This window comes from Macaca nemestrina, chromosome 14 (assembly GCF_043159975.1).
Source record: "Macaca nemestrina isolate mMacNem1 chromosome 14, mMacNem.hap1, whole genome shotgun sequence".
Classification (NCBI taxonomy): Eukaryota; Metazoa; Chordata; class Mammalia; order Primates; family Cercopithecidae; genus Macaca; species Macaca nemestrina.
The window spans coordinates 44,810,862-44,835,895 of record NC_092138.1 but is presented as its reverse complement, the minus strand read 5'-3'; the positions used below and the strand labels follow the sequence as shown (position 1 = coordinate 44,835,895).

Genomic DNA, 25,034 nt, shown 5'->3' with positions numbered 1-25,034 from the left:
AGGTCAGATATGGTGGAGATCTGTACCTGACTGAAGCTGGTGGAGGTGGTGAAAGTGGTTGGATTATAGCCATGCTGATGGTAGAATAGACAGGACTTGTGAATGGGTTGGATGTGGAGTGTGGTAAGTGAGAAATCATGGATGTCTGCAAAATTTTTGACTGACTAATGTCAGAACAATGGAATGGCCACTGGCTGAGTTGGGAAAGACTTTAAGAATAGATTTGGGGGTGGGGTGTCATGTGCAGAGGAATTTTGGTTTTACACATTATTTTAAATGTCTTTTAGACTTCCAAGTGGGGGTGTCACATAGGCATTAGCATGTATCAGACTCGAATTCAGGAGAAAGGCCCAGCCTGAGCTTCACAGGGGCAGCAGCATCCTGAGACAGGAGAGTACCATGGATTGAGTGCAGACAGAGAAGAGGTACAAGGACTGAGCACTGATGTATACCTATGTTTAGATTTGGGGAAGTGAAGAACCAGCAAATGAGGGAGCCGCCAGTGAGGTTCAATTGGGAGTAGTGACATTCAAAGAAGGGTATTCCACTGGTGAATTTATTAAAAATAAATTGGGTGTGGTGACTCAGGCCTATAAATCTAGTACTTTGGGAGGCCAAGTGGAACAGGATCATTTGAGTTCAGGAGTTCATGACTAGCCTGGGAAACATAGGCCAGATCTCTACAAAAAATTAAAAAATGAAGATATGAGCTGGGCATGGTAGCATGTGCCTGTAGTCCCAGCTACTTAGGAGACTAACGCAGGAGGATTGTTTGAGCCTAGGAGTTCAAGGCTGCAGTGAGCTATGATGGTGCTATTGCACTCCAGCCTGGGTGACAAAGCAAGCCCCTGTCTCAAAAAAGAAGGATAATCCTCTAAACCAAATGAATAATGATTTCAAGGAGTAATGACTAACTGTCACGTGTTGCTGATAGGTGAAGTAAATGAGGGCTTACAATGGATCAGTGTGGAAATAAATAACTTCCCCCAGAGCAGGTTCAGCACAATGGTGGCAAACCAAAGCCTGAAAGGAGTGGCTCCACCAGAGATTGGAAGAAGAATTGAAGAGAACTATTGCAATTCTCTATGAGGTTTTCAGAAAAGTAATGTGTGATAGTTTTAAGAGGCAGGATATTATAGCTTTTTTTTTTTTTTTGCTGTTGATCATTTGACAAGGAAAATTAATCTGAGATTGATTGGATTTTAAGATGCAGGAAATTACAGCTTTTTTGTTAATGATAGAAATGTTTGAGAGGAAAAATAGAAGAGTGGTCCTTGAGTAGGGAAAGGAGGATGGGGTCTTGGACACATATTCAACCTTCATAGAAAGGAGGAAAGGCAGAGTATAATGGGTAGGAAAGGCAGAGCATAATGGGTAGTTGGTAAGGCAGTGGGATTCCGTTGAAGGTATTTTGGTTGCTTCTATTTTCTCAGTGAAATAAACTGAGGATGGGGTTGGGGGTTGGGGGTTGGGGGTTGAGAGATGAGACAGTAGGATCGATGGGCATCCAGCATGGCCAACTTGAGGTTAAAATAAGATGAGCTGCCATGGTTGTATTTTTTCTCCAGCCACCTGATACTGAGCAGACTCAGGTAAGGAATAGGCAGTTTTAAAAATTTGGCTTAAGGTTAACAGATAAATACAACGAATGGAGAGAAGGGCAGTGGAGCAGAGGATGTGAGGAGGGATTGTAATGATGTGGAATAGAATCTCAAGGCTGGGTAAAGAGGGAATCAGGAATGGAGTGGGTGAAGAATGAAAAAGGTGGTTACATTTGTGAATTATTGGAGACTGTTGTGTTGAAAAATTGTTGGGGTACTAGTGGGAAAGAGAGGGAAGGATGAGTGATGATGTTAAGACCAATGTGATTTGGTCACCTTTTCTAATAAAATATGTGTGAGCTAATTGTTACTGTAATGTTTTAATATAAATGCTTGAAATTGAGATTTGGGAGGTTTTCATTACTGGTACTGAGAAGGTACTAGTTTCTAGTTTGTCAATCAATCCCTAATCTAGATCATTGAAAGAGTAAGTCAGGGAACTGAGAGGCTAGTATTATAGGGACCACCTACATATATATTATTCTTGTTTTTTTGAGACAGAGTCTCACTCCATTGCCCAGGCTGGAGTGCAGCGACATGATCTCATCTCACTGCAACCTCTGCCTCCTGAGCTCACGTTATCCTCCCACCTCAGCCTCCTGAGTAGCTGGGACCACAGGTGTGCACCACCGTGCCTGGCTAATACTTTGTAGAGACAGAGTTTCACCATGTTAATCCAGGCTGGTCTCAAACTCCTGGGCTTAAGCTCTCTGCCCACCTTGGCTTCCCAAAGTGCTGAGCTTACAGGTATGAGCCACCTTGCCCATCCAGACATTAAAATTAATTATGATAGGAATAGTTTAGATAGAACAACATTAAGCTGGTAAGGTCAGTGTTTGAGGTAATACAAAGGTCTTAGGACACTGCCGAGTAGTTTATAGCAATCTGTTTTGTAGCTTTCATTTTTCCTTGGGTGTTATTCTACATACATGTTTGAGAGGTTACATGGAAACTCCATTATTGAACGCTGAGGGGTGAGCTTAGCTAAATTTGAACTGGGTAATGATTTTCTGTTAAATCCTGATTGGATCAAGGTTCTTTATTCTTGAAAGAGCCTAGGCACTTAAACTGTGTTCTCAGAGAACAGAGGTATATAGATGCCATTTGGAAGCTACTATAGCCATTGAGTGACCAGATCCTAGGTAGGTAATATTTAGTTAATTAGGTTTAAATGGACTATGCCTTTAGTGAAGGAAAAAGATAAGGAAGGCTTGGTATCTTCCTGCAGGGAGCTTGCTCTTTAATGAAAAATGTTCACCAGTTGGAAGATCAGTACCTCCTGAAACAGGTTAGTAGCCCTCCGAGCCAACTGATTGGAGTTTGAGACTGGAAATCCACATTTCTTGTTACTGTCTTCAGGAAACCCCATTCGCAACTGTATTATCCAAATTATAATCACCATATTCTTAGGGTTTGTGTCCAATTTCTGTCTTGGTTCTGATATGCCCAGCTTCCTGAAGATACACATTCATATTAGGTTTCTGTAAGGAATGGATGAAAAGCCAATTCACCTTTTTTTGTCCTCTTTCATTTGTTCCTTGGTAAGAAATCCTTCTGGAATCCTTATTACTGATCATAAGGCATATGAAAAAATTCTACCAACTACACAGTTGAGATTGTTGGATCACCAATTGGCAAAATTAAAGGAATCTTTCTAGCTAAACAAATCTTTAATGGGAGATACATGAATTTGGTATTTTTTAAATGTGTTAACATTCGGGGCAGTATTTAGAAATAGTTGAGCACCTTAGAAACTAAAGAAATCTGAGGAACAAAGCTCGAACTTCTAAAATTTTATTTAAAATTCATGGTCTAAAACTATTTAAGACCAATGTGACTTGGTCACCTTTTCTAATAAAATATGTGTGAGTTAATTGTTACTGTAATGTTTTAATATAAAACAAGTTAATAGTTCAGATGGTTCCAGGGCCTGGAGCTACTTACATAATTAAAATGGCAGTTCCTTAAAACCTGAGGCCTCCCCCTTACAGCTGTAAAAGTTCCTGTACAGTTATGAAAGGGAAGCTGAAGATGTTTTCAGTTTCATTTTGGTTATTATACAAAATGTGCCTACCTTGAAGAAAGCATCTTACCTGCCTCCAAAGGCAGCATGAGCCATTGGCAGAAAGGGAGCAGATTTCGGTTGTGGCAGAGATTTTTGACCCCAGAAGGCTTTTTTCTGAGAAGTCAAGAATCCTTAACTCCCAAGCATCTTATGTTTCCCAGCTCATGCCAGTTTGATTCTATCTGGCACTTAGAAACATGTGACAGGGTCATTTTATTCAATAAGTGCAATTCCAAAGGTTTGCATTACTGAGGGGGATCTATATCCATAAAATATATGCCCTTAAGAAGCTTACAGCCTAATTGGGGAGCTGAGGAATGCTACTTATATTTAAAATTCTAAGTGTTGTTTTTAAATTGTCTACTCATACCCTTATATAAAAAAGAGTAAGCACCTCTATATTTTAAGGAGACAGCTGACAGTAAAAACTTTGGAGAAGTTATTTCAGTAAATCAAGCCAATCTTACAAAACGTGGAGGTTTAACTAGATGACTTGGGGGCTTTTGTATCCTGAACTTTATAGAAAGGGGAAAAAGTTTATACAATCCTCAGCCCCATCCATGAAGTTAGCTACTCTGCATTTCATGGTCTGCCCTCTATTTTTTTTTTTTTTCTTTTTTTTTTGAGACAGAGTCTTGCTTTTGTTGTCTAGGCTGGAGTGCAATAGCATGATCTAGGCTCACTGCAACCTCTACCTCCTGGGTTCAAGTGATTCTCCTGCCTCAGCTACCCAAGTAGCTGGGATTATAGGCATGTGCCACCACACTTAGCTAATTTTGTATGTTTAGTAGAGATGGGGTTTCACCATGTTGGTCAAGGTAGTCACGAACTCCAAACCTCAGGTGATCTGCCCACCTTATCCTCCCAAAATGCTGGGATTACAGGTGTGAGCCACTGCACCTTGCCCTGCCCCCTACTTTTAAGGTGAAGGACATATCATCAGGTTTAAGGAAAATCTGGATCTAGTAAAACACAGCTATCCACAGATTCATACTAAAAATCCAGTGAAATCATTTGCAGTGAAAAACTTTAAAATCTAAATTAATGGCATAGTGATTATTATCTTATACTAATACTGTATACTGTGTATCAATATACTAGGCTTTATTAGTAAATGACAGACTCAAGAGAAGATTGAAAATAATATACCTAATGGGATAACTGGACTACTTGCTGGGAGTCACCTGAAGATACTACCCAAAATGCAGTTTGGGTAGGTCAGGGTCAGGCACCCTGGAAGAGTGCTGATTGTAGTGTCATGAGTTTCCTTCTAAGTTTCCTTCTGTTCCCCTCCTCACCCACCATAAACCCAGTCCTTAAAGCTACAGCTATTAACTCAAGAGTCAGAAGAAATATTCTTAGTTGCCCATATGATAAATATTGAAACAGGACTCTGTAAGGATGGTCTAGTTAGCCACAGGCATTAGAAAGTGGCTTCCTGTGACATATCAGAGGGTGACTTCAGTTGTCTTCCAAAATGTGATTAGGGTCAATCACCATTTAGATGATTTGACTGCCATTTGCTTGTACATTAAAGAAGGAAAACCAGGCAGAAGAACCTTACAAACGTTTTTAGTAAATGTTTATTTTTTGTATTCCTTAAAAACAAAACAAAAATTACAAGTTAAATACTAGTCCTTTGAAATAATGTACACCAAACAAGCCACCTTACTCATGCAGCAAGTTGGTCTATGTTATCTCTACTTCTGTTTGCCAGATGATCCTTAATAGTTTCTGCAAACAGATTCCTCTTCAACAGATTATATGCAAGAGGTAAAAGCTGGCCAGCAACTTTATGAAAATACTGAAAAATAAAAATGTAACATTAAGCAGAGAACATAGCAGATATCCTAATAAGTAGCAGAAAACATATTAAAAAGCACTTGTTTAACAAAGGCTACTTCCAAAGTCATTTTAGCTACACCCTCAAGTGATTAGTGAACACAATTTAGGGACAGGCACCTGGCATTCAAAGAGGCAATCTTGTTGTTCTAGAAGACTAATGGCATATCCTGAAAATAAAACCAAATTAAATTTGAGTTTCCTTATTCCCTTAGATTTCATCAACTTTTTCTCACCCCAAACTATGCCCACAAATACTTATTCTCTCCAGTGTATTCCCAGTCAAAAGTTTGTTTTCTTTTCCTTAACTGATTCTGTAAGAACAGCTATGCTGAAAGTGGGTTTTCAGGTCATAGTCCCTTTATCCTCAAATTCCTTCTCTCCCCCAACCCCAACATGTACCACCTTGCAATCTCTGTTAAGAGTCACTGCCTTAGGTTTATCAAAAGATTTTAGATTACTGCTGTTATCTACATATATCACCTTTTTGTTGATCATAATAAACATTTAGCCCTTAACATGTGTTAAGTACTGTGCTAAACCTTTTTATAACTCTTACATGTTATTTCATTCTCAGAACAATTAAGTTTGCTACTCACTGGTTCACATCTATGGGTCTACTTATTTATGGTTCACATCTTATGGCTCTACTTTATTTATCTACTTATTTATGGCTAGGGCCTCTCTAGCAGGTCAAGCACTACTTGGATTGGTCAATGACTGTCATTCTGGCTGTTAAACATTTTGATTTTTTTTACTGCTAACTATCTATGAGGTGGGAAAAGAAAAGTAGTATAATATAGTTTACGGCAGGGTTCTCAAAATGTACACCACTGACAAGAAGCATCAACTTCACTTGTTGGAAATGCAAATTCTCAGGACCCACCCTGTAACTCAAACTTGGGGAGGGTGGGGAGAGCGCCAGTGTATGTTTGGACAAGCCCTCCTGGTGACTCTTAACATGCTAAAGCTGGAGAGCTACTGGTTTAGTCTTGCTCCTCCCAGGGTGGTCTGTAGAGCAGCAGCATTACCATCACCTGGGAGCATGACAGGTATGCAGTCTCAGATCTCATTCTGGACCTACTGATAGAGTGCAGTTTTACAATGTCTGCAGGTAAGTCACATGTATTTTATGGTTTGGGAATTACTGCCCTGATTTAGGCGCTGACTCTGGAACCAGAATGCTTGTGTGAACCTGGGCAAGATGCTTTGCCTCTCTGTGACTTGGTTACAAAGTAGGTTAAATGAGAATTAAATGATCTGCGGATGGGTATGCACTCGTGCACGTGTGCAGACACAGCTTACAGGTAAAGAGAGAAACAAAGGTGTTGGAAAGCTTGCCCAATCCTACACACTGGGGAAGATGTGATTTACAACCAGTTTAGCCCCCCTTACAGTGTTATTGTAAGAAGCTTCAAAGGGTTAAGAACAAACTTAGTTGTGATTTGCTAATCATTGTCACATTAACAAATTGCCAGTCAATTGTACCTCCTGGCAAAGGACACTAGGCAAGAGCAAGAAGATTAGGTCCTTCATTCTTACATTTTGCTACCACTTGAAAACTAAATACAGAAGGATCTAATGCCTAGAATATTAGACTGGACATAAAACCCCAGAACCACACCTACAGTAAGGTAACAGGCTTTACTCCAGGGCACTACAGTTTAACATCCATCACCCCAAAAGTTTTAGAGACTGCTCATCTCTACAACAAATGTGCTTAACCTTTCCCAAATGACACAGTAATCATGCTTTTTAAAGTTCTCTCTGTGAGCAGAGACATGAAGACTGACCAGTAGCTAGAGCCCACACTGGTCCCATCAGAGACGAATTGCCTCTGGCTTCAAAGAGGAGATATAGGACAGATCAGCCTGTGCAAGTGTAATATAATATGGGCTACATTTTTTCCAGTATCCACATGAAAAAAGAAACAGCTGGGGGAGGAGGAGGAGCTAAAAAAAAATTAAAAACAGGTGAAATTAAGGTATTGTATTTAACCCATATTCCCAAAATAGTATTATGTCAACATATAATCAATACAAGAAACATTTAATCCTGTTTTAATTTACAGACTTAAACTAATTAAAATTATACACAATTACAGGCCAGGTACAGTGGCTCACACCTGTAATCCCAACAGTTTGGGAAGCTGAGGTGGGTGGATCACTTGAGCCCAGGACTTTGAGACCAGCATGGGCAACAGAGTGAGACCTTGTTTCTACATGGAAAACAAAACAAAAAACACCAATTAGCCAGGCATGGTGGTGCAGACCTGTAGTCCCAGCTACTCAGGAGGCCGAGACAGGATAATTGTGCCACTACACTATCCTGGGTGACAGAGTGAGACCCTGTCTCTCTCTCTCTCTCTCTCTCTCTCTCTCTCTCTCTCACACACACACACACACACACACAGAGTACAAAATTAATAATACAAGTTACAAATTTTGTTCCTTAGTTGTAGCAGCCACATGTGAGGTACTCAGTGGCCATCACACTGGACAGCTTAGCCACATTCATCTTCCCTAAGGCACTCCTCTAAGTGGCAGGGGTACAGCAACAACAAGTCCATATGAATAGCTGCCATCTAAGACCTCTCTCTCTACTGGCTGGAGACTCTGCACAGTAAAGTTTGAGAAGAACTGCATTAGAGAACTGGTTTAAACACAGATGTCCAGGTCACAACCTCAGAGACTGGTAACTACCAAGGCTAGTTAGTTCTGTTCTGAAAAATAGATAGCCAAGTATGTGTGTTGGGCAGGAATACATGGTTCCTTGAGAAGGTGCTAAGTGTGATTTTCCTTTAAGTTTTATCCCCCCAGAACAGGATGATCAATAGAGGAATACCAATAGGGCCTTTCACAATAAGGGAATGGAGATGAGAGGAAAAGAGTTGAGAAGAGATTTTCATTCTCGATGTTCAAGATTATGTGCAGTGGTCCATTTTGAAAGTGTTTTTATACTTACATATGAAGTAGTTCAGGATCTTGGGCTTCTGAAAGCTAAATCATTTTACATGCAGATGAAAAAATGTTCACAAAGAACCATAAAAACACATACTATTTCAAAAATTACTATTTTGCAAGTTGACTGTAATGTCAAAGGTTCGGAAGTAGTTCCAAGAAAGTAGGCAATAGGTTAAAATTCTTTAAATTCTTAAAAATAACTACCAAATTTTGAGCACTGAGGCAAGTATTTTGCTAAGTATCTTAATACTTGTTTATACCCCAACTTCCCCTATGAAGTGAATATCATTAACTTCATTTTACAGATGAAAAAGACAAGGTTTCGTGGAGTTAAATAATTTGTTGAAGGCCACAGCTATGAACTCAGTTTTAATTCAGGAATGACTGACTCTAAAACCTAAGCTTACTCTTTATTACCAAGGTCTAGCAACTGTCTCACAAAAGGTATATGGACATACCTACCTCCCCATATAAGCAAAACCTTCCTACATATGCATTACCATATATGCACGTGTTTACATATGAAATATGTTACCATCTGTTTCAGGGAGCTCTCTGTCCCCGACATCATTTTCATCTACTGGAACAACCAAGCCTGCACAATCAAAGGTCTTTGTCACAACCCACGTTAAAGAAAAGAATAAAATGTAATCACGGTAAAGAGACATTAAAAAAAACCCAAATACATAAACCCTCAACATTTCTGCCTAAATGTAACATTCAATGGCATTTTATTTCAGTAAATTTGGACTCTAGGGTAAACATTTAACACTGTTTTTTTTTTTTCCCTCAAAAATTAGCTAAAAGTCAAGCACTTGAAGTAATCACAAAACAGTGAAATAATTGGCTTTAATTGAGCCAGTCACTTGGAAGTCTGCATCCTGATTTGTTAAGGAAGAACCCAATACATCCTAGGAGGCAAGCCAAAATATCAGTTTCCTCTAAGGTCAAAGTACCTGCTTGGTAGCAAGCACAGAAGAACCTGGGTATAAAAGAAAGACAGTAAGAAACAGTTTTTGTCAGCAAGAAGATATGGTAGGACAGAACTCCTCTCCTCCATCCTGTGAAATTCAGAGCCCCCTATTTTTACCTGGAATATTAGGCTCGTTTGCAAACTTCCCAAAAGTAGGGCAGTTTCTAGGTTTGTGGTGTCTTTTGTGGAGGCAAATCACATAACCAGTGAGCTTTCATCAAGTGGTAGTCTTCAAAGACAAAAACAGGCCCAACTACAACTACCACCATAACCCTTCCAGTTTCCATTCTTCCTTTAATTCATGTTAGTGGTATTATTTTTAGGTCTTTCTTTAACAAAACATCTGTACAAATACTCCGCTTTGTGCAATTCAGTGAAAAGTTTCCAAGGCAGAGGAAGCACACAACCCAAAAAGCAAACTCCAATTTTAAAGGCTTCTCACCTATGTCTCTATATCTTAAAGACTTTTTCTCTCGAATCTCCCTATTCTCCCAGTCTCTTGCTTCTTTCATCATCCTTTATTAAGCTGCCAGAAAGGGCAGATTATTCAAAGGAAGTTATTATACAACTGTTTACCACTTGGGAAAAAATGAAGTCATTATCTTCTATCTTAATCTTTATATCAAGATAATTTGCAGCTGGATTTCAGAATTAAATGTAAAAATAAAATCATAAAACTACTAGATGGTAAATTAAAAAAATAATTTGTGATGGAGAAGAAAAAGTTGACTGTATAAAAATAAACTCTAGTGAAATCAAGATGACAAATTAACTGATAAAATATATCTGCAAAATATAACAGTAAATGAAAATTAATATCTTTAAATTATAAAGAAGTCTAACAAAGGAAAAGACTAACATCCAAATTAGAACACATGTAAGAACAAGACTAATTCTAACCCTGAAAGAAAAGTGGGCAGAGTTCGGGCAGTCAAAAAAAATGCAATGGTCAACAAAAGTAAAAAATATTTAATGTCCTTTATAATTAAAGAAATGCTAATTAAAACAATGCAGAATTTTATATCTACCAGCATGGAAAAAACCAAAAGCACTAAAGAAAACCCCACAAAATTAGAAACAAGCAAAGAAAAACTACACACACACACACACACACACACACTTCTTTGGACCTGGTAATACTATGTCTATGTCTAGGAATTTCTTCTAAAAAAAGAACCAGATAAGTATGTGAATAAAGGTATAAAAGGATATCTATGGCAGGGTTGTCTGTATTTGTGAAAAATTTTAAGCAACCCAAACTTTAAACATAAGTACAGTATTCTGCAGCCACTCAAAATTATGAGGTAGATCTTAAGTTGGCAATATGAAATGATAAACATAACATATTCATAAGTGTAAAAGGCAGGACATAAAGCAGTGATAAAGAAAAAGACAGCAGTGCTATAGTTGCCAACTCAGGCTGAACAACATATAGTAGGAACCATGGTAGATACATGTTCAGATTTTTTACATATGATTACCTGTACTAATTGTCCATAAAGAGGTATCAATTAAGAAGTCATCAGAATTGTAATTTTATTATGAAGAATAAGATTACAAATGTAGGAAAACTGTATAGGAATGAGTGACATCCGGAAGCATCAGATCACAGGTGGATGGAGTGACACACCATCATTTTATGCATATTTAACTAATGTTCCTTATGAAGAGATCTAGGTATGGAAAAGGTGAAGCGGCAGAAAACCAATTAGTAAGAAGATGGGGTGGAAAGAATGCCAAATAGGGAAAATATGAAGTTGGATTTTGCATGTGTCATTTAAGATTTTGGGCAAGACACAAAACTTCTATAACCCTCAATTTACTTATCTATAAAATAGGATGATAATCCTAACTTTGCAGATTTGTTGTAGGGAGTCAAATGATATAAGGGCTCTGCATTCCAAAGTATGCTAGGTTACTGTCAGTATAGAAACACTGATTTCTAGTGTGCTATACAGTGCTCTATCATACTAGAGTGGAGACATTCTTACACTCACACACAAGGACCAAGCCACTAACTCACATATACTAGTGGAACTTATTTCTTCAGTAGAAAAATATGAATTAAATGAAGATCTCACAAAAACAATAGAAGAACAACCTTACAATAACAGAAAACAGTATGAAAGTATAATCATCAATGGGGGAGGATTAAAAACATGATTGTCTTGTAAGTTCTTTTTTGTCTTTGTTTTTACCATCTGTTTTTATATAAAGAACAAATACTAAAATGAAACTTCATGGGAGCGGGGTCTAGGACAAAAATATGTATGAAATTTAAACCTGAATTATATCTTATTTATGGGGAAGAATTAAGAAAATCTCCTCTGAAATATAGCTTGTGGTAGAAAAATAAGACTGATTAAATAATTGGCTAACAGGTATTATGTGTATTGATGCTTAGACGTTAGTCAAAACAAATTAGGAATACATTAGGCTACAAATGCTACCCTTCCTCCTAGTCACAAGTTGGGAGAAGCTTCCTGTGATAACCAGAAAGGTAAATGGCAATAAAAAACCTTAACTTTTAAAATGCCATGTTGTACATTAAAATGTACATTTTAAGAAACTTTCCAATCTATAGGACTAAAGAAAGAGTGCCTAGAAATTATGAGAATATCACCCTTGAAGCTGAATCAAGATCAGAGAAGGAACTGAAGTAGGATTTAATGCCTAAGTACACTAAGGTACTTCATTATCAGTGCTAGTTTATTAAGGAATAACAAGTTCTCCATTTATCTTAGAACATTCAGATGAACCAGCAAGGGCAGACAAACAATGAGAGGCTGGAGGAGACTGGGGAGCCCTCATTCCAGTGACAAGTGTTATTTTTCCCCCAGAGGCCATAAGAACAAACTCCTACAGAATTCTCATTTACTCCAAGGCAGAAATCTTCCAGCTTGTCATTAACTTAATCTGAAATCTATAGCTGAAAACCAAAAGAATCCAACACTAAGAAGTATTTGCTCCTTTACAAAATTCTCCCCTCACACTGCAGACATTTAGGAGAGATGGAAAAGGAAATGATGAGATCAATAAGGAAGAAGGAAGAAGGAAGAAGCACTGCTGATACACATGTTTACTGAAGAAAATATACCTATGTAAATTTCATTATGTACAAAGCAGCTTTCACTTAACTTTATGAAGTGATTAACTGATAAAACAAGATTAAAAGAATGGTAAATACCGGCATGAGTTATTCAACCACAGCAGTGATATCACCAGTTATGCAATTCAACCAGTGTACCAACCCAAAGGAGCCATCTGACCCCCGTTTCAGTGCCATCCTCCTAGCACCCCTAAGGGACAACATCCAGCTCTTAAGAGGACTAGAGAAGAGAAGGGCAGGGTAGAGATGGGAAGGATTCAAGAGGGGAAAAAATCTGCTAAATAGCAAAATAGAGGCCAACAGATTGAAGTCATACTTTCTCATCTCTCTGTTTCATCTTCACGGTTCTCTGTTCCAGTGAGTACCCCAGTTTTCTGGCTGTTTCTGTGAGTTTTTCATCTATGTTTTTCAAGAGATTGGTTTTCTTTTTATCTGTTACTTCTTTCTGTTTTTTTCATCAAAAGTAATCTGAAAAAGTAGTAAAAGTCCTCATTATGTTGCAGACCACTATACTAAGTACAAAGACCGTTGGAAGTTGAGCTAAGTTAAAAAAGTCAAATTCCATGCAAGAATTTGAAATGGAATCTGACATGGCAGAATACTCACCAACACTTTTCTCAAAATCCCTAATAGTTTTCTTCAAATAAGAGAAAAGCAACATTAACAAAAACTGCCAGTCACAGAAAGAGAAAATATGATTCAAATTTATATCAGCACTCTAATGTCTACAATAAAGATGTAAGGAATAGTTACAAAGCTGAGATTAGTCAAGTTTTAAGTTGTATTACTTGATACTAAGATATGGCATACTACTTCAGAGAAGTCTGACCTAACAGAAAAAAAAGTAGACATCAAAAAAATTTTTCAGGGGCCAGGCGTGGTGGCTCACACCTGTAACTCCAGCACTTTGGGAGGCTGAGGTGGGTGGATCACTCAAGGTCAGGAGTTTGAAATCAACCTGGGAAACATGGTGAAACCCTGTCTTCACTAAAAATACAAAAGTTAGCCGGGTGTGGTGGCATGCACCTGTATTCATAGCTACTCGGGAGGCTGAGGTATGAGAATCGCTTGAATCTGGAAGGTGGGGGTTGCAGTCAGCCGAGATTGTGTCACTGCACTCCAGCCTAAGACTCTGTCTCAAAAAACAAAAAACAAAAAAACCAAATTCCATCTTTTTTTTTTTTTTTGAGACAGAGTTTTGCTCTTGTTGCCCAGGCTGGAGTGCAATGGCAGGGTCTCAGCTCACTGCACCCTCTGCCTCCCAGGTTCAAGTGATTCTCCTGCCTCAGCCTCCCGAGTAGCTGGGATTACAGGTGCATGCCACCATGCCCAGCTAATTTTTGTATTTTTAGTAGAGACAGAGTTTCACTATGTTGGCCAAGCTGGTATCGAACTCCTGACCTCAGGTGATCTGCCCACCTTGGCCTCCCAAAGTGCTGGGATTACAGGCATGAACCACTGCGCCTGGCCTTTTTTTTTTTTTCATTTTTAAAGAAACAGAGGACACTGTTACAATAAGGTCAATAGATTTTTTTTTTTTAATGTTGAAATTTGTGTTAAGAAAAATTTAGAAAACGAGAAAGGAAAGCAAAGCTACTTTATAAACTTATACAAAAGAATAATCCAAAGTAGTTTTCAAAAGTATGTAAATATACAGCATGCTAATGCCACTTATGGCAATAATTTTATATTTTATCACAAACAGGTTAAGATTTTTGCCATCAGTGTAAAAGGTCAGGAGTAAAGTGAAGAGCGGGAGGGGGTGCCAGACTCCCAGAAGAAAGGTGCAGGGAGTAACAGCTCCTAGGAAGAAACTCACTTTTATTCACTGCGGCATCTGAGAGTTTGTAGTACTCTCTACAACACTGTTATCAAAGGGCTTAGAATATTTATAGTGGGTGCTAGTCTTAGCTTCATCTTATTTATCAGGAAAAAAAAAAGGCAAAGAAGATAATCAACTTACCCAAGTTCAGAGAGCTAGTGGATTAAACCAGTAGAGTTACCAGTACAGCTGGTAGATTAAAGTGCCACACACTATTTACAATAGCAAAGACTTGGAACCAACCCAAATGTCCATCAATGATAGACTGGATTAAGAAACTGTGGCACATATACACCATGGATTACTATGCAGCCATAAAAAAGGATGAGTTCCTGTCCTTTGCAGGGACATGGATGAAGCTGGAAACCATCACTCTGAGCAAACTATTACAAGGACAGAAAACCAAACACTGTATGTTCTCACTCATAGGTGGTAATTGAACAATGAGATCACTTGGACACAGGGCAGAGAACATCACACACTGGGGCCTGTCGGGCAGTGGGGGGCTGGGGGAGGGATAGCATCAGGAGAAATACCTAATGTAAATGATGAGTTGATGGGTGCAGCAAACTAGCATGGCACATGTATACCTACGTATCAAACCTGCACATTCTGCACATGTGCCCTAGAACTTAAAGTATAATAATAAAAATAAAGTGTCACAGAAACCCAAGCCACCAAAATCTAACTTCTGATTACAGCACACAGTTACACTAAATCTTACCTTCAATTATTACCAGCTGTATGTCTAGACGATATGTTTATATCAATCATAAAATGCAAATTTGATGTCAGTCCTATGTGAATCAATCTTTACAGTCTTCCTCAACACTCTGGCATGGCATATATCCATTCAAATACACTGTGCCATGTATTTCCACACTTTCACACACATACTGCTCCCTTACCTAAAACATCCTTCTTCCCATTCTTTCTAGTAAGTTCTTAGGCATCCATCAAAGCCCACATAAAATATCCTCTTTTACTTCTACTACTATTGAAGGCACTTGGTAGCTGCCTTGCCATACATATGACATTATTATGAACTATCTCTAAGTTTTTGTCTCTGCCTAAACCTACTCTAACACTTTGCTGTGTGATGCTTAAAGATAAGGTGCAATGTGCAACTGAAGCCATAACCATGAACATGAACAGTTTGTGTTGTTACTTAAAATCCATTAGAATTCCTTGAATGCAAAAGAATTTGTACCCATGCATGTTATATGGCATCATGCAATGGCCCTTTGGAAATAGTGGTTCACTAAATTACAGATGTAAATGTTGAAACTTATATATCAAATTCACTCCAATACATAACATTAGAAAAAAAAGCTATCAAGCTCACGCTGGTATTACAAGTTTCTCAATTTATTATTGTTCGAAACCTTGAATTTTATCACTGGCAAAAAATAGTTGTTTTCTTTGGTTCATTTGAAAATATTTCTGCCAGTATCTAGACCCAAATAACCAGACTTTGTCAGTGAGTCACTATTTCTAAAAGTGGGAAAAAGTTCATCTCAAAACTCAATCACACAAGTGCTTTTTTTTCCCCTTAGACAAACCACAGTACTTCAGTATGAGAAATGCTGTCTATGCATTTCCTATTTCATCACAGAATGTTGAAGAGATATACTCAATGGTAGACAGCTAACACATGTATACTCCATCACTGACGTTTTTTTCCAGGGACAGGGTCTTGCTATGTTGCTCAGGATAAACTTGAACTCCTGGGCTCAAGCAATGCTCCCACCTCAACATTCCGAGTAGCTACCATGTCTGGCTCCATCACAAACATTCTTAAATACATTTGCATGTTACTGCTGTGAATAATGCAATGACTGCTGCTACTCTTGTGGCACTATCTTGATTCCTGCCAAGGAGACAACAGTATTATCCACCATTACCTTTGTGCCATTGGTGCAAAAATAATATTTTATTATCACAAATAGTTTTGACCCTCAAAGTCCCTGACCCAAGGTAAAAACTATTTGCCCTAGTTATTTTAGGAAACAAAACAAGGCAGAAGGAAAAAAAAAAAGTCATTCCTAACTTTGTTGTTCAAAGATACTTAAAAATTGAATATGTTTATTTCCGAATGCATTAGACAGTATGAAATGGAATCATTCTACACTGTTATTTGCCCACTTCATAACAAATTCAACAAATCAATACCAAGGTATTATAGTATATGGATAGTTTATATTTACCTAGTCTTCTCTATTGCTGGGTATGTTGTTGCCAATTTTTCATTTGATAAACAATCTGTAAAAAACACACATATTTCTGTACCTGTCCAAAATCCCTTTGATGAATATCTGTAAGTGGAATTGCTAACTTAAGGGTATAAATGTGTACTTCACAGGGTGCCTGGCAATGTCATCTGTCAAGAAATCTTAGAAAACGGTAGTTTAAACATTTTTCAAACTGCTTTCTACAAAGGTTTTACCAATTAACACATCAGTAAGGGTTCTTATACCCTAGTCATCATTGATTATTACTATTCTTTAACCTTTAAAAATCTTTGCTGGCTTAATTTTCATTTCTTTAGTTACTATTAAATCTTGCAGAGACACTTCTTTTTCTGGGCATAAAAATTTGTTGCTCAAAGGTCTGCCTTGAAAGACCTTACTCCATCTGCCATAAAAATAGATTTTAAAATATATAAAGAAATTAAGTGTTCTGATTAGCTGATTTAAGGAGGTGGTACCCAAAAAACTAAAACCGTTATACTTGAAAAGTACTAAAATAGTTATATCTCAAGTAATTTTTTTACTCCTGTGTTCGAGACAAATTATTGAAGGCAGTTCCTCAAGTAGTCACTTGCTGATCTCCACCTAAATTATAAATATTATTACCCATGTTTTTTTTTTTCTTTGTCTGGGTTCTCCAATTAGCTATAAAAAAAAGATACCAGAAGAGTCTAGGGTTATGTTAGACGACCACTATTATATTATCTTTCTTTTAAAAGAAGATTTCTGTTAAGACAAACGTGACTAGTAATACAAATGAAAAGGTAGGTTTTTTTGTTTTTTTGTTTTTTTTTTAAAAGATAGTCTCACTATGTTGGCCAGCCTGAAAAAATTAGGTGTTTTTAGGTGCCAAAGTATTGTGGAATGAATATTTATGGAGCATTTACTATGGGGCAGATACTGTGCACAAAACAAAGCCTCTGCCCTCATGGAGCTTACATCCTAGTGCAAGAGACATACAGTAAGCAACAGTTTCTAATAAAGATGGCACCAATTTAAATTGAACAATAAATCCAAAGAGTTTAAAAGAACTTATAAATTACAGATACCAAGCAAGGTTTTATAGGAAACTGAGAGGTATTAGAAAACAAAGAACATTTTTGGACATCTACAATGTAGTTGCCCCGTAGATACACCAGTATGTATGTAGCACAGTCTAGTGGTTGTATTAGGTTGATTTAGTTTGAATTTGCTTTACTGCAAATTTATATTATCAAATCACAGGGAACAAAAGCCCTTTAAAGAGATAGTACTAAAAGAGGTCAAATGAAACATAATCTACTTGTATTTGAAGTGATAAAGTTTCCTTTCTTCATTACAATGCAAACTACACAGCTGCTGACAAATGAAATTGTTTCACCTCACGTCTGTGGCTGACATAGCATAGACTGGATCACTCAGCTCTATTCCAATCCCTTCCTCATGAAAGTTTGCTGCATTTCCCATACTACTCTTTAGCCCAGGCTCCACATGGGACCTAGCTTCTTCCAAACAGCTGCAATAGTTTGAAGTCTCAGAGGCAGAAGAGATAACAGCTGGAGGCTGTGCTTCCACGGTCTCCATCAGTGAGCACAGCTGTAGAGACATCTGATAGTTCGGCAGCAGCTGTAGCTGAGATCCCAGCACCTGGTGCTTAGCTCTATGGGGGCTGAGAGGCAATGGGTAAGGCATCCATTTACCTGGTACAGGTTATACCCAAGATAATATGGTCCTAGAGCCACCCATTGTGGCAGCAGTTCTTGATATCCCAGCTTCCTGATGGTGGTGGTGGCAGAGACATAAAATCCACTGTGAGCCACACAACTGTCATTCCTGGAAGCTCAGCCTGTCCCCTCAGCCATCCCAAGGATTTTATGAGCATCTTTTTACTTCTAAACCTTTCTGTTTGAACTATACACAAGTAATGAACTCTTAACAAGTGTTTAAAAGTCAATGTCTAAAAAATCTTTTGATTTTGCCATGGAACATCTGAGGTCGAGTATTAAGCAAAATAGTTAAATAAAACGTGTGTTTTTTGGTGAAGAGTGACAAAGTAACAGTATAGATAAGACTTCCTTCAAAAGTCATGGAAATTATCTTTAGAAATCTACAGTTATAGGCTTGCCTCAAACCTGCTTTGTTTTGTTTTTTGGAGATGGAGTCTCACTCTGTCACTCAGGCTGGAGTGCAGTGGCACAATCTCGGCTCACTGCGACCTCCACCTCCTGTGTTCAAGCGATTCTCCTACCTCAGCCTCCTGAGTAGCTGGGATTACAGGCGTGTGCCACCATGCCCCTGGCTAATTGTTTATTTTTAGTAGAGATGGGGTTTCTCCATGTTGGCCAGGCTGGGCTCGAAGTCCAGACCTTAGCAATGCGCCCACCTTGGTCTCCCAAAGTGCTGGAATTACAGGTGTGAGTCACTGTGCCCAGCCCCGCAAACCCGCTTTGTAATGGACTAATATAGTATAAAAATTGTAAACTTACATAAACATCAGAGAATTTGAGATAAAATATTCTTACTTGACTGTTGCAAATACATTATCTCCATTTGGAACAATTATACAATTTTTCTTTGCTTCATTTATACCAACATATACAAGAAGTTCATCAGGAGAATCCCTGTTTAAGCAAAGACATTAAAAATTTAGCTGCCCATAATTTATATTATCAGTGGGATTTTAGGTCTACAGATAATTTACCCCTATTTTTTCCCTCTTTTTAAAGGCCTCTTTTATAAGGGCATTTTTTAAAATTGAAACAAATTTATCATTTTAAGCTCCAAGTTTCTTAGGAACATCTATGATAAATCTTGACTACATTAAACCTTTCTGTTTGAATTATACACAAGTAATGAACTCTTAACAAGTGTTTAAAATCAGATGTATCATTTATATGATAAATACTTGGCTACAGTATAATTCAATTCCTAGCACCATGTGCATTCTACTGTACTACAGTACTTCTTCCTGGACACGTTTCTTCTATTACCTTACATTTAATCTTCACTTTAAAGGATAGCATCTCTACTGGTACAAGCGGACAAGTGGAGTTTCTCTATTTCTTAACCTTCTAGGTATCTTGTATGCATTCATTTAATTCTCATAATATTCCTATCACATAAGTACAATTATCCCTATTATTACAAGACAGGAAACTGAGTCACAGAAAGTCACAGTCACTAATGACACAGGATCACACAGATAATAAACAAGAGGACCAGTGTGACTCCAGAGATCACTCTTAGTTCCCAGTTGCCACTCTGGCACCAGGAAGCACATAGCTTATTAAGCACAAGTCACAACAGCTGCTCTAAATTATCTTGGGCCAAAAGAGTTCTTCTGAACCCAAAAGAGAAAAAAAAGTTTACAAGGAAAGGAAGAACCAGTGAGATTAAACCTAAAGAGTTCACCCATCCTAGGGAAGGTTAAAATGGTAACAGCAAGAACAACAGATGGCTCATATATCCACCAATAGGGGAAAATGTGCCTTTCACCTTGGGTGAGGCTAATGAATAACTGTTTATCCTCATTAGCAGGACAGCAGCTGTATTTTAGAGGCAAAGAAAAGATCCTTTACCTGAAATACCCAATGTGGTACTGAGTTTATCTCCAATAATAATGGTTTGGAACTCAGGAGGATCATAGTAAAACCTCCAATGAAGGTTAAAATTCGGGCCTGTTGATTTTTTCTTCATTTTATGTTTTCCAGCAAGGATATCATAAAGACCAACCAACTGAAGTCAAAGGCTTACAGAGAGTGGATCTATAAAGCAAATAAATTTAGACAATACTTTCTGCAGACAGATAGGAAATAATGCTTTTAGTGAATAAACTATTTCTAAGCAATTGTCTTCAAAAAGTTTCTAAAGTAAAAGAAAATCTTGAGTTATGTGTGAAGATGTCAAACATTCAATGGAAAAGAAGTCAGAGTAACAGAAAAGTGGCATTTACATTTAGGATTTCCTCTGAAATTTACCACTGTATTAACTTAACATCTCAAACAATCCTGTTGTTTCTTATTTTAGCCAAAGCAAGACTGGTTTGTATTCCTACAGGCCCATTACCACACTGCAATTAGCCTCAACTACTTGTAGTACACACAGATTAAGGGAGAGAAAGATAGCAAAAATGTGTGGATTAAGAATAGTAAAAAACAGGCCAGGCATGGTGGCTCATACCTGTAATCCCAGCACTTTGGGAGCGTGAGGCAGGCTGATCACCTGAGGTCAGGAGTTTCAGACCAGCCTGGTCAACATGGCAAAACCCCGTCTCTACTAAAAATACAAAAATTAGCCAGGTGTGGTGGCTTATGCCTGTAATCCCAGCTTCTTGGGAGGCTGAGGTACAAGATTCATTTGAACCCAGGAGGCAGAAGTTGCAGTGAAATGAGATCATGCCATTGCACTCCAGCCTGGGTGACAGGGCGAGACTTTGTCTCCAAAAAAAAAAAAAAAGTAAAAAACATTTCTTATCCCTCTTTCCTCTACCTCAGCTAGCACACCAGATTCCCTTGACTCTTTGACAATCTATTTGGCCAACCCTAACCCTAGATGATTCCATCTCCCTTCTCTATTCACAGATCACAGTCAGTACTACTAAACCACAAAGACATGAAGTCTGTGCAATGTACAATGTATAACTTCAAATGGGTCCTTGCTGCTTCTAAGAGGGAGGGGAGAACACCAGGCAGGACCCTTTATAAGGAGGCAAGGATGAAGAAAGCAAAAATATTCCTGTAAGAGGTAATAACGTGAATAGAAGCATGGAGATAATTGGACAGGAAAAATTGTTCAGCTCAAGTGGAGCTTAGGAGAGCATATACTAATTTTTAAAGCAACAAGAAAACTAAAACCATCCATCTCATTAGTCAAAGATAACACAGTTAATAGTCTAGTATACAGTAACAAATTTCCATACTCTCCACGCCCATGAACAGATACAAATATGTAACAAACTGAGATGGATTGTTTTGTAATCTGCTTTTGTCCTCCATCCTGACCCACTTAAATTTTCCGAATATTTTCCATGCTATTCAATGTTATTTTACATGATTTTTAATAGGGCATGATACTGCATTATAAAGAGGTAACCATCTATTCTTTTACTGATGGACATTTACTATTTCTTTTTTCTGTTCTAAAAATGTTTCAGGGAACATCTTTGCTAATGTTTGTACACAGACATGACTTTTCAAAGAAACTGCTACACATTTCTGATCTATTGGCAAAATTCAGAATATGTATAAATATACATTTCCACCAATAATGTATGACAGTGCTTACTAGTTAAAAAATTAAAACAGTGCAAAAGGTATATAGTGCAAAGTAATGATCATAGCCCATTAAGAGTTTCTTTCTCCTTTCAGAGACAAAGAAAGCACATAGAAAAGTATATAGGGATATGTGTATACTCCCCCTCCCCCTTTAAAAAAGTACTAATGGTAGCATACTCTATACACTGTTCTTTTTCACTTAACATATTTCAGGCATGATAGTTTATTATTTCCTAAAAATCTGTCTCATTCTTTTAAAACAATTAAGATCTACTGAATATATGTATTATTGGTAGGCATTTAAGCCATTTCCCATTTTTTTGTTTAAATATCCTCAAACATAATTCTTAGTTTATCTAATCCATAAGACAAGTTCTTGGAAGCAGAACTGTTAAATCATATTCAAAGTCCTGCAACATATGAAAGTGCTTACTTTCCTTCACATTCCCCCAGAACGTGATGAAATTATTTACCTTTGCCAATAAAATAGGTGACAGTGGCATTATTATAGCATTAATCTATATTTCTTACTATATTTTCTCTTACTAGAAACATCTTGGAAAATATTCCTTTTCTATGAGCTGTTAATATTCTTGGTTAGGTTTTTTTAAAAAATTATTTTTTATATATATATATTTTTTGAGACAGGGTCTAGCTCTGTTGCCTGGGCTGGAGTGCAGTGGCACAATCTCGGCTCACTGCAGCCTTCACCTCCCAGGTTCAAGTGATGATTGTGCCTCACCCTCCCGAGTAGCTGGGACTACAGGCATGCGCCACCACACCCAGCTAAATTTTGTATGTTTAGTAGAGACAGGGTTTCACCGTGTTGCCCAGGCTGGTCTCGAACTCCTGACTTCAAGTGATCTGCCTGCCTTAGCCTCCTAAAGTGTTGGGATTACAGGTGTGAGCCACCATGCCTAGCCAATTATATTTTTTAGAGACAGGGTCTTGCTCTGTCACTGAGGCTGATGTGATCATAGCTCATTGCAACTTCGAACTACTAGGCTCAATGAAGGATCCCCCCACCTCAGTCTCCCAAGTAGCTAGGACTATAGGCACATGCAACCATGCCTAGTTTTTTATTTTATTTTATTTATTTTTAATTTTTTGTAGAGAAGAGGTATTGCTGTGTTGACCAGGTTGGTCTCAAACTTCTGGTCTCAGGCAATCCTCCTGCCTCAACTGGGATTACAGAGTGTGAGCCACCACACCCATCCCATTTCCTATTACATTACTTTTTCCATTTATACAAGAATGATTCTGGAGCAACTCACCAGCTGGTTTTTCAGAATCAAGTTCTTCACAGAACTTCCAGAAGTGAAAGAAATCTTCAGGTAAAGAGAGCTTATAATGATTTTCTACTTCTTTTCGAAGGTCATTGGAGACATCAGCTTCACAGAATTTACTTTTCTTCACATCCAACTGTTTTTTCACACTGAAAATTGGCACACAAAACTTCCGTTCTCCAAATTGTCTTTAGTAATTTCAGTAACTCTCCTGGCGCCACAGCAGATTCTCAACCACTTCATTATGTTGCTTCTCCAACTGCAAATATAGAACAGTAGGAACATATGAAGTCCTGAGCTATCCTATCTTCCGTTTTTATAACTGTCTTTGGTCAGACTTTCAAAGACTGGCTTCAACTGAAGATGTCAGAAAAGGCTTAATCTGCCTTGCTAAAAGGCAGTTTTGCTTAATGGTTAGGTTGCCTGGGTTGACTCCTGACCCTACGTATTTCCAGCTGATTTCCAACCTTAGGCAAGTTACTTAAACTCTCTGTGCCTTGTTTTCTCATCTGCAAAAAGGGCATACAGTACCTCTATCATAGGATTGTTACAAGGAATAAGTTATTATATGTAAAAATACACAGAACAGTCCTGGCACATAATATGCAAATGCTGGCCATTATGGTTATAGTCTCTATAGACTTGCCTTCATTTCTGGTATTGTATTTCTAGTTAAGCACCTCAGGTCACCAAAGTAGTTCTTCACTAAACCTTCAGAGAGAAATTTTCAGCTCTGCCTTAACTCACACACTAGTTCAGCATGTCCATATCCCTAACAACTAGAATTTAGGAGAGCTGTCCCCTTCAGAGGCTGCATTTCTCCTTTACCCTGGTATTCCTAGAATGCATGGCCCAATATGAAGAATGCCTATACACATGGCCCTTTACTAGTTCATTAAGCCCTCCAAGAATGTCTCACTGTGTCCGATTTATAACACTGCCAGACTAAGTTTTCTAAAACTTTAGTTACCACAATGGCAGTTCTTTCCTGATTCCCCTTATTGCTACTGTAGTGGTTACATAACTTCCGAAATCGTAGTAAAGTATGAGATAATGCACATACTTTTTCCCCTTCCCCTCTCATAGTGTTTTTATGATCAGGTCCCTCTTGCTTTCTCATTTCCCTGGCTCCGACCAAGCCGAACGCTCCGCTATGCTGAAACATCTCCTACACTTTTACGTCTCAGACTCTTACTTCTCTGCCTTCAAAACCCATTTTCAAAGAGTTGTCTTAAAAGTCTTCTTTAACATCCCCTGGGACTTGTTAAATCCTCCTTCAGTGTTTCCACGGCACTTTCTACACACCAGCGTTATAATCCCAAACAAAAAAGTCACAGTAGAATGCATATTCGCTTGTGCTCCTCCTCCCCAGGCCGGAGACTCTACACTGAGCAGGGACAGGCGGGTTGACCCCAAATCCGCAGCACCCCGCACAATGTCTGGTATGTAATCGGTTCCCAATCTATCTGGCTGGGCGAATGAATGAAACGTGGGTTGGCTTAATCAGTTTCCCCAGGAAATGCACCAAGAGGAGCTGGGCAGAATATGCAGAAGCGCTACTTTCCTGGTCCAACCCCCTACAGAGCGCTAAACAGCAACCCTGGGCAGGGTCCCCGCAGCAAACCGCAGCCCCCGGACACACAGCAAGCTTAACAGTCACTGCATGAATGAAATGCGGTGCCTCCTGGTACCCTGGCTGTCACCCAAAGTGACCCGCGTTGCCCGCACACCCTTTCTGGCAGTATCTGCGACCCCGCCCCCGCGCCGGGCCTGCGCATCCTGCCGCCGCCCACCATTCTGCAGCGGTGGCGCCAGCAGAATTCCCCGATCCGCGGCCGCTTTCGAGAGCTGCCAACTGCTTCCGGGTTCCAA

At 38.5% G+C, this 25,034-nt stretch overlaps 2 long non-coding RNA genes across 3 annotated transcripts in view; one reads left to right on the top strand and one right to left on the bottom strand.

Annotated features, from left to right (window-relative positions):
* LOC105489088 (uncharacterized) overlaps positions 1-25,034 on the top strand; it is a 104,846-nt gene that overhangs the window by 10,465 nt on the left and 69,347 nt on the right. The gene's annotated exons all lie outside the window — the stretch shown is intronic.
* On the bottom strand, positions 5,238-25,027 carry LOC139358139 (uncharacterized). 2 transcript variants are annotated; one of them, XR_011612594.1, is made up of 6 exons: positions 24,956-25,027; positions 23,151-23,421; positions 19,126-19,224; positions 16,583-16,637; positions 12,870-13,021; positions 5,238-5,470 (listed from the first exon to the last, which is right to left on the bottom strand). It is a non-coding gene; the product is annotated as an uncharacterized lncRNA (long non-coding RNA). The 2 variants fall into 2 exon arrangements; XR_011612595.1 differs by having other exon boundaries at positions 24,893-24,988.